Genomic DNA, 10,512 nt, shown 5'->3' with positions numbered 1-10,512 from the left:
TGAAATTTGGGTATTCAATTTCACCGCCGAAATTCCGTAAAACGTAAATGTGAGGGACAATTTGAATAACGAGTGGGGTAATATGAATAACCAACAAAATAAACAAGTCTTATAGAAATAATGTATAAACTGTTTAATAGTTAGATTGCAATTTCTACGGTAGTTGAAATATGCTAGTTTTGAATGAAAAGAAGTAGGCCTACATAAATTGTAAATATGCGTCACCTATAGCTATCTTTTTGAATGTAGGCCTACACTAAAACAAAATTGCTCAGAACACTGTCTAAGGCAAAGAGCCGTAATAGGTTAATTCATCTTCCACCGTTCGTATTTAACGACAACGACAACAGATAAACTGTTTTCGACCTTCTGCACCGACACAGACTCCGTAGAACTATGTCTTACAACGCTGGCAACGAATCCAGTCTCCCTTTCTAGCAGAACGTTCTGAATAGTAACTAAGAAGGCAAAAACAGCAATTCCTTGTTTGACTTTCATTGCCTGCAGCCATCTTTAGACTTAGGCCTACATTTTCGTCACTGGAAGGGGTAGAGGATATCAGTTTCTTTCGAGCATTCATTTGTTTGTTTTTTTTCCTTGGCAGGTTCTGTATTAGCACTCTTCTTTCTTGTAGTGTCTTTGGATTTTGTTGCACCCGATGCTTGCGTCTTTCCTCGGAGGTGTTTTATTCTCATTGTCCGAATATTTTCAGAAGTTGAGTGGCATGATTTTCCTGCGACACGACGTCTCTTCTGCACACAAACTTTTTCTGGGCTGGGAAGCACTTGTTGTATGGGTTCATCTATAGGCTTCGTTGGGACAAAGTTTTGAGAGTCATGACCGGAAAAAGAAGGCGCGTTGTTAAGATCTTCTTCCCGAGAAGACTGCTCCTCAAAATGTATAATAAGGCCATACGTTTCCGAAGGGGCGAATCGAAACTCTTCAATAGCTTATGGACTAAACGGGTAGATACCAGTACATGAAAACCCATTAACTGCCAGTCCAACAGAAGCTGTCCACTTCTAGGCTTCAGTGAACAAAATACAGAACTGAGATTTACTAATCACTGACCTCGGGTTTCAGTGAATCCAGATAGTTGCCTCTTGGTGGTAATTGGCTTTAAGGGCTTTAAAAACAGAGCGATCGAGTGGTTATAATACGTGTGTTGTGTCTGGAGGTAGGTAAAGCATTTCGATGTCATGACTTTGGTAGAACTCTAAGGACAAAAATTGAGAGTGAGATTTTGGGTTTTAAAGTCCGGATTTAGGCGTACGCTTTTGAATATTACTACAGGAGTTATAAAAGACCTTCTGGCATTGCAGCATGCTATCACCGTTACATTTTCCCCTCGCTCAACAGATTTTAAACTTACCACCTCTTTTCTACCCTTTTCTGCAAAAATTTTAGGGGTCTGTTATTTAGAGGAATATTACTTTCGTCTATATTATTACTTTCGTCTACGATGATTTATGGAGATCATACTTGTTCATTAATTTTCCCAGTAAGTCAAAATAAGAATTCGCAGTTTCCTTGTTAACACTAGAAGCTTTCGCTTTTGACAAACAAATATAAAATAGTAGGCCTATAGTTCTAATTTCACTGCTATTCAAATTGCCCCGTTTTGAATTATCCAAGTTGCCCCGCAGTCGACGAATATTCCATTCAGAACGTGGTATGAAAACTGCTGATTAGTTGACGCCAGTGTACACTATATCAATGCCCCACATGCTACTGATACGATTATAATCCAGAGCGGTTTCATTTTATCCAGTTAATAATAAGGAAAGCTTAAGGAAACAACGTTGAAAATTATAACGACCTAAAAATACACACATTCGTACTTATCTTGCAGCAAACAAAAAATCGTATAAACCTTCAGAACCGAAGGAATAGTTTGTATTTCTGAGAGCGACTTCTGCAAACCACCACCTACAAATCCACCACAGGTTCACTAACATGGAGAGCCGCATTTCCACTCCAGCTGGCAAAATGCTTAACATTATTCAAATTCCCCGCCTATTCGAATTACCCCGCTGTACCCTACTTATTAGAATTTGTTACTATTTACTACGATGATAAATCAAATAATTAGACAGTATTTTGATCACTTAGGACTACTGTACAGGGTGTTTCAAAACAACACCGACAACGTTTGGGAGGTGATTCCTGATACCAAGGTAAGACAAAAAAGTATAGACCAACCTGGGTGCACAAATGCTTCTTTTCGGAGTTATAGGCTGCTGAAAACATAACAAAATAAACTTTAAATGTCCATAGCTCCAAAACTATTGGACCTACCGTCAAGGCTTCACTTAGAAACTAGTAAGTACTCTATCCAAATATCCAAGTTTCACAATCCTGCGGTACTTCCGCAACAATTTTTTATAGATGATTGGCTATGAGCATATAATTTGAAGTACTCACCAACGACCTCTATAAAAATTGTTGTGGAAGTACGGCAGGATTTTGAAACTTGGATATTTGGATAGGGTACATACAAGTTCTTAAGTGAAGTCTTGACCCGACTACAATGGGTCCATAATTGTAGAGCTATGAACCTTTAAAGTTCATTTTTTTCATGTTTCCGGTAGCCTATAACTCCGAAAGGAAGCATTTGTGCGCCCAGGTTGGTTTATACTTTTTGTCTTATCTTGGTGTTAGGAATCACCTCTCAAACGTTGTCGGTGTTGTTTTGAAACACCCTGTATTTCCAAATAATTGATAATTGCTTCTCAGCAATTCCATACACTTCTAAATTAAATTTCAACGACTTGAATTATATGAAACTTATTTATAAACAAAACCTTGGTAGCAAGAACTGTTACCATAGCAACCGAATTACAACATATAAACAAACATTTACCTCTAGCGACAGAAACATAAAATATTTACAAATCGAGATTATCATGACATTTTTACAATATTTCTTCTTCTTCTTTTAACTCGTAGCTATTTCCAGATAAAGTAACATTTTTGCCCAGTATATTAAATAAAGTAAAAGTAGTAAATACATGTTATTGTTGTAATGCATGGGAGAAGGGAGAATGACCAAAAGTACTCAGAACTGTATTTACAAAGGCCTAGAGAATTTGACATCCCCTGCCCTCTCAAAAATCTTAAAATACTTTTTCTTTTGGTATGATGGTTTTAATTCTACTCCATAAAATAATAATTTTAAGATAAAACAGAACTTGTTACATATTTTGCTGTAAGCTTCCTCCTTAAAAAAAAAAAAAAAAAACGAAGAACATACGAACGTATTCAAGTGATTACTAAAAAAAATCGTGAGTTGTAAATAATAAATCTTATTATGATGCAATAATACCTAAATTAAGCTTTCATATATTTAACGTGATTTTAAAACAACTATTTTTTCTTAATTGACTCGAGATTTCTCTAAATGAATAACAGATAAAGAAATCTTAATTTGAACTGGGTCTAATACCTAAAGCTTTTCAGAGTAACATTTCCTTACAACAATTCGAATTACCAATTTCTTCTTACAGTAATCAGTCACAAAATTATTCGCATCGTATGCAATTAACCTGCAATAAAACTTTGTTGCAGATTTCTAATCTATTAAAGTTAATACCAGATTATTTGTATGTCAGAGAATTGAATTACCAATTATACTTATTATTTTGCTTATATAAATGAAATGAAATCTTTAAGTTATACGTCCTACAATTATGTCGGCTAGGCTAAAGGAGACAGTGATGATGAGAAATGAATGAAATAGTGGAATGGAGAAAGTGGCAGGAAACGGGAGAAAACCCACGCACACGGTGTCTGTCCATCACAAAGCTCATTTGGCGCGAGCTGGGATGGTACCAAGGACCCCATGCACCAGAGGTGAACGCTCTATTACTGAGCCACCGTGGCCCCTATTTTGCTTATAATGCATGTAATGATTCTTGCAAAGGTATTCTTTACTTAAATCAAATGGATCCTTCTTTGACTTTTGGATCTGTAAAATTCTACGAAAAATAATTGTGTGCTTAAGAGAGTAGGTAAATTAGACGTAAACTAACACATATTAGTTAAGTTCTTCTAAAACTGAAGAGAAATGTAATATTGAACTTTGGCAATTCTGTACACTGTCTTATTGTACTCACATGAAAATGAACAATATTACATTTAAAATACATATTTCCATTACTATTAAAGAATTAAGACGGGCAATAATACCCGTTGCTTTTATTGACTCTTATATATCCAGTGTAGAATTTACCAATGTAAAGAATAAGCTTTTTAAAAAGCAAAACTTCCAAGACTGTTGCAAGCAAGACCAATACTAAGCTCTTCAGAGCTCAGTCTGGCATTTGCTCATCACTAGAAATAAGATACTTATAACTTTCTCAGAAAAGTTTTTTGGTCTCGTTTTGGAAAATTATATACAAAATTTATGTCCTAATTTTTCTTCTTAATTTAACCTAGAAGTTATAAGAATTCTTTCGTGTTACTAAGGGTTCACGCAGCGCCGTAACTTAGATTTTTTCTGGGGGGAAAAGCATTAATACATGTATTTGGGCACCCTAGAAAAAGTTAGTTTTCTAATTCTTGGGCCCTCTCTTTCCATCTTACTCTTTACGCCCGCCCCCGGGGCCTGTGGGCTCTCCCGCACGGCAAGGTCTGACGTGAGGGGTCGTTAGTTACTCCCTTGGGCCCATTCCATACATGACAAATTAATTAAGGAGACAATATTGACAAATCTCAAAGCCATACGAATAAATATTATTTCTAGGGCCCCTAATAGTAGACATTTTCAACTGAAATAGGTCCACGACTCATTTTTGTTTTAGTTACCTTTTGTGTGCTGTTTTGTTTATGTAATGTAGCAAATGTGCTTCATTTATAATTTCATTTTCGTATCGTATATGGAGTAAGAAAATTTTGTCTTAAAGTGGGCCCCCGTAGAGCAGTAAGGAACTTCCCTTGGGGGGGCAGTTTCCCCCTATCCCCCACGAGTTATGGCCCTGGGTTCACGAAGAGTGTGATATAACAACATTTAAATAATATTTATTATTGAAGTATATCGTGTAATGACTTGAGTATCTTTAAACGTATATAAATACTTTTCATTGTGTTCGTACAATCGTATAAATTTATCAATTATAGCTTCTTTTATATATGGCTCATGTAACACTAAAACAGCGTTTTGGTTAACTATGTTAAGATTTTGGTTAACTACGAGGGCTATCCAGAAAGTAGATTACGTTTTCGTCTGTGTCCGCTAGGGGCGGGGCTAGCGCGGCCATCTTGGGGTCAGAGCGTTGCGCAGCTCAGTCGGCATCTAGCCGTGCTAGTGAGAGGTTCGTGCTGTGCTCCGTTAAGATACTGTGACGGTTTGAAATGTCTGCGTTAATTGAAAATCCCGCGAGCTGCGAGGTGCGTGCAGTAATAAGGTTTCTGACAGCAAAAAACTGTAAACCGATAGAAATCTATCGGCAGCTGTGTGAAGTGTATAGGGACAACATTATCACTGAAGGTGGAGTGCGACAGTGGGTCATAAGATTTAAAAATGGCCGAACCAATGTTCACGACGAAGATCGAAGTGGGAGACCCAGCAAAGTGACTGCCGAACTTGTCGAAAAAGTCGATGTTAAAGTCCGTGAAAATCGAAAGTTCACAATAACGGAACTTTCTTTGAGTTTTCCACAAATTTCGCGAAGTTTGTTGCACGAAATCATCAGCGAAAAGCTTGGTTACCACAAGTTTTGTGCAAGATGGATTCCAAAAATCTTGACAGAGGACCACAAAAATCAGCGAATGGCTGCAGCGTTGCACTTTTTGGACGCCTACAATAAGGATGGTGACTCTTTACTCGATCGCATCGTTACTGGTGACGAAACATGGGTGAAACACGTGAACTGTGAAACGAAATTGCAATCAATGCAGTGGGGGCACACAGGTTCTCCCCAAAAACCCAAGAAATGCATGCAAACAATGTCGGCAAGGAAGATGATGGCGACTGTTTTTTGGGACAGAAAAGGTGTGATTTTGGTGGACTTCCTGGAAAGAGGCACTACAATAAACGCTCAAAGGTATTGCCAAACTCTGCAAAACCTCAGAAGAGCAATTCAAAACAAGCGCAGAGGAATGTTGAGCTCTAAGATCTTGTTGATTCACGACAACGCCCGGCCCCACACGGCAAATGTCACGCGTGAAGTTCTTGAATCTTTTCAGTGGGAGTTGTTTCCTCATCCGCCGTACAGTCCCGACCTGGCACCGAGCGACTTCCACCTATTCCCAGCAATGAAGAAGTGGCTGGCTATGCAGCGTTTTGATGACGACGAACAGCTGCAAGAAGAGGTAACGAAGTGGTTGAAGTCGCAGGCGGCCGAATTTTTCGACGAAGGAATTTCCAAGCTCGTACATCGCTACGATAAATGCCTTAATTTGAATGGTGACTATGTCGAAAAGTAGTATTTGTGTGTGGCTTTCATCTGTATATAATAAAATTAGTTTCCTATACTTTGTTGATTTTTTATTCCAAAACGTAATCTACTTTCTGGATAGCCCTCGTATGTTGCTCACAAGACTCTAGAAAATTTTCGTCTTGAATTTGTAAATGCACTTTTCGTCTCAAGACAAGACAAGAGGCAACACTAATCCTTTGTACAGCATACAATAACAGTGCTTATTTACAGTAAAAGCTCTAATCCTTTACTTGTTCTAATAATAAAAACCAAGCACATTTATGTTCAGCATCATCACTCTCCATTTTCCAAATAATGCAATTGAAACAATACAGTTTAAATTGCAATTCAATTGCCACATTAATTCTAAATCTGCAGATTACCTACACATCACGTCATCTATTGGCATCTAGCAAGTAGATAACGCAGCCAGTGACACCTGTTAGCTTGACTGTGCATTATTAGGAATTAATGTTACGCAATCAACTTAATGTTAAACTTACATGTTTTTGTGTTATTTGTATTACTTTAGTTAAATTTGATGATTAAATTTAAAATAGAATACAACAAAATTTAGTTTTGATTATTAAATCTAAAATTAAATGCAACAAAATCTAGTTTTGTTGATTAAATTTAAAACAAATATAATAAAATTTAGTTTTGATTATTAAATTTAAAAATAAATGCAACAAAATTTAGTTTTAATAACTAAAATAAAATACGACAAAATTTAATTTTGGTTATTGAATTTAAAATTAAATACTACAAAATTTAGTTTTGATGATTAAATTTAAAATTAAATACAATATTTAGTTTTCACGAAGCAAGGGAGTTTGAATAAATTTGAAAGAAAAATCAGTAAAGTAAAACATTACAATTTTAGTACATTCCAAAGGAAATAGAAAAATAATTTCCATATAAATCAATTGGCTAAAAAAAAAAGAAAAAAAAGAGAGAGAATACAGTTAAATGTATGGTGAAAATTTATTGTAAGCAGTTATATGATGAAGTTGGCTGTCCGCTATGAGAAGATTTAAACATAGCTATGCTTCTAGAAGGAAAACCGCAAATACAGTAACGTTTGAAGATTGAAAGAAGTTTGGAGAAAAAGGAAAGAGGAAATATGCTCTGAAGAATGTCATAACGACTTGGGGAGGGGTGAAGAACTTAATGAACAAAATTGACAAGGATAATACGTGAGACAAAACGAAATATAGGAGACTTTCTTTAATTCGAATTTAGATAATTGGAAATAATTGAGAATTTGAATACAAGTTTATTCCTCTCGAGAATTGTAATGGTGAAAATCGTGGATAAAATCGAACTTTTGAACTTCCTGTTGGAATAATTCGAAGTAATTGCAGTACAAGAATTTTAAGTTTTGGACAAATTGGTAGCAGCAAAGTGCAATTTTAACTGTTTTCCAGTTCTCCAGAAGCAGCGGTAAGGAAGAATGACACAAAAGCCGAATCCATCTAATGATTATTAAGAAGATGAAGTAAAGAAGGTGCTAAACTCATCTAAAGTTTCCAAAATTGTTAAAAATTTAACATGATTTCATCTAGAGAAAAAACTATTAAGATGCATTCAATGTCACATAAAATTTTAAATTTAAAAATTAAAACTAAATTTAGTTGTATTTAATTTTAAATTTAAAAAATCAAAATTAATTTTGTTGTATTTAATTTTAAATTTAGTCATCAAAACTAAAGTTTGTTGCATTTAATTTTAAATTTAATAATCAAAACTAAATTTTGTTGTATTTAATTTAAATTTAATAATCAGAACTAATTTTTTTGCATTTAATTATAAATTTAATAATCAAAACTAAATTTTGTGTATTTAATTTTAAATTTAATAATCAAAACTGAATGTTCTTGCATTTAACATTATCCGTTGATCATGTAAAACAAAGATGAACTTCGTACATTCAAATCACGAACTTCTTTGAATGAGAAGATAAATAAGGTTGCTGCTCGTGTATGCGATCTTGTATGTTAATTCAGTGTATGCGATATATATTAAAATGTGATTTTCGAGGTACATGTGCCTGAATTTGTGTGCGTGTAGATGTATTTTGTTTATTTACGGAATTGAACCACGCAGGTAATATACCGCCTTAAGGCATTGCACATTATTTTTGGATCAAAAGATTCAATGTATTTCAATCAAAAAAAAAATCTTGTAGGCCTTATATCTGGAGAGCTACATATAGTGTAGCCCAACCCAAACTATCACTTAACTCAATATGATGTGCTTATTCCGTAGAAAATACGAAAACTCGATTTAGGGTCCGTTAAAAAAAAAAAAATAATAATTGTGGTCCCTGATCCGAAAAGTTATTATTGGCCAAGATCACAATCTTTTGATCTTTTTCTTTTTTGTTTTTCATTTTTTTTACGTACAGTAGTTGATTTTAGGTATTTAAAAATGCTTGATTTTGGATATATCGAATTTTGGAACATTCATACCTTTTTGTTTCATTTGGACTTCGAGTTAAAACAGAGTCTGTTGTATTTCAATATGAAAGGTCATAGTTCGTGGAAACTGCTAAATTTAACGTGTATGGTCTGTTAAGAGCCTGACTGCTAAAAATAATACAAAATTTACCATTTTTCTTTTGTTTGTTTATTCATAAGTGAAAGGAGATAATGAAATGCAACTTACCACAATCGTAGATAAAGTTATTCTACAACAGAAAATATCAACCTGAAGAATTTTCAGTGTTTGCATCCACAAAAGTTAAAGTGTTGCTAGAATAATAATTTCCCCAAAATCTAAGTTAATGCAGTGACTAGAGGAACGAACTCAACTGCATTAGATTTCGTATCATGTTGTTTTGGAATCCTGTGAACTACTTTTAAATAACATTATTATTTAATTTTAATAACTGTATGTTAAAACTGTTTTGTTTATTACAAACTAATTTCAACTTTTATTTAAAAAGTAGTTCACAGGATTCCAAGACAACGTGATACGAAATCTAATGCAGTTGAGTTCTTTCCTCTAGTCGCTGTTTCAACTTAGATTTTGGGGAAATTATTATTTTAGCAACACTGTAATTAACTTCTATGGATGGCAACACTGAAGATTCTTCAAGTTGATATTTTCTGTTGTAGAATAACTTTATCTATGATTGTGGTAAGTTGCATTTCATTATCTCCTTTCGCTTATCAATAAACAAACAAAAAATTGATAAATTTTGTATTATTTTTAGTATCAGGCTGTTAACGATGAAAATTCTAATTTCACGTCCCACGAATATCCTCTGTGAGCTAAAGTAGACGGAGAAGTAATGCAAGTGTTAAGGAATTCCTTTTTTAGTTTGACACTGCCAGGTTTATACTCCGAAGCTAAATGAGGTGGTAATTATGGTACTGAAGAAAATTGAGGAATAAAGAAAATAGGGGAAAAAACGGGAGAACCTCGGGAAAACCACCACACACTATGTTTATCCACCACAAAACTATGTTATTTTATTTTTGACAAGTCTGCTATTACCATTGGCTTGGCGCAATCTGAGATCGAACCCGAGACCCTATGCCTTACCACAGAGCTATCGCAGCCTTCGATATTGGTGGAAGGAAAGGGTATAACCTCGAGAAAACTCACGGACACGGTATTCACCTTAACCTATCCATCACAAACTCAGAAATAAGGGATCGAACCATGGACCTCTCGTACTAAAGGTAAACTATCTAACACTGATCCACCGTGTCCTCTTACTATTAATTAAATAACAATGAAAATAATAATTTGAAATTGAATCAATAAAAATGACCCCCTCATTTTACAAGTACCTTTAATAGACTCCCCCCCCCCCAAAAAAAAAGGGGGAATTGCTTGAGACGCCAATAGGAAATACCAACTGAAACATAATGTGTAATGCAGTTGTTTGTGCAAGTAAATTTAAAACATTCACGTTCAATACGAACGTAGACACATTCCTACAACTCCCCCAAGAAGACCCATCCATAAGGAAATACTCACCCATCCACCAAAGAGCATAACTTAACGTTTTGGGAAGTGAGAATTGATGACGTAAGGAGAGAAAATGGATTTCGTGTCAAACACAGAAGAGAAACGAGGAGAG

Source organism: Thermobia domestica, chromosome 8 (assembly GCF_964235325.1).
Source record: "Thermobia domestica chromosome 8, izTheDome1.hap1.1, whole genome shotgun sequence".
Classification (NCBI taxonomy): Eukaryota; Metazoa; Arthropoda; class Insecta; order Zygentoma; family Lepismatidae; genus Thermobia; species Thermobia domestica.
This window is presented reverse-complemented; position numbering follows the sequence as displayed.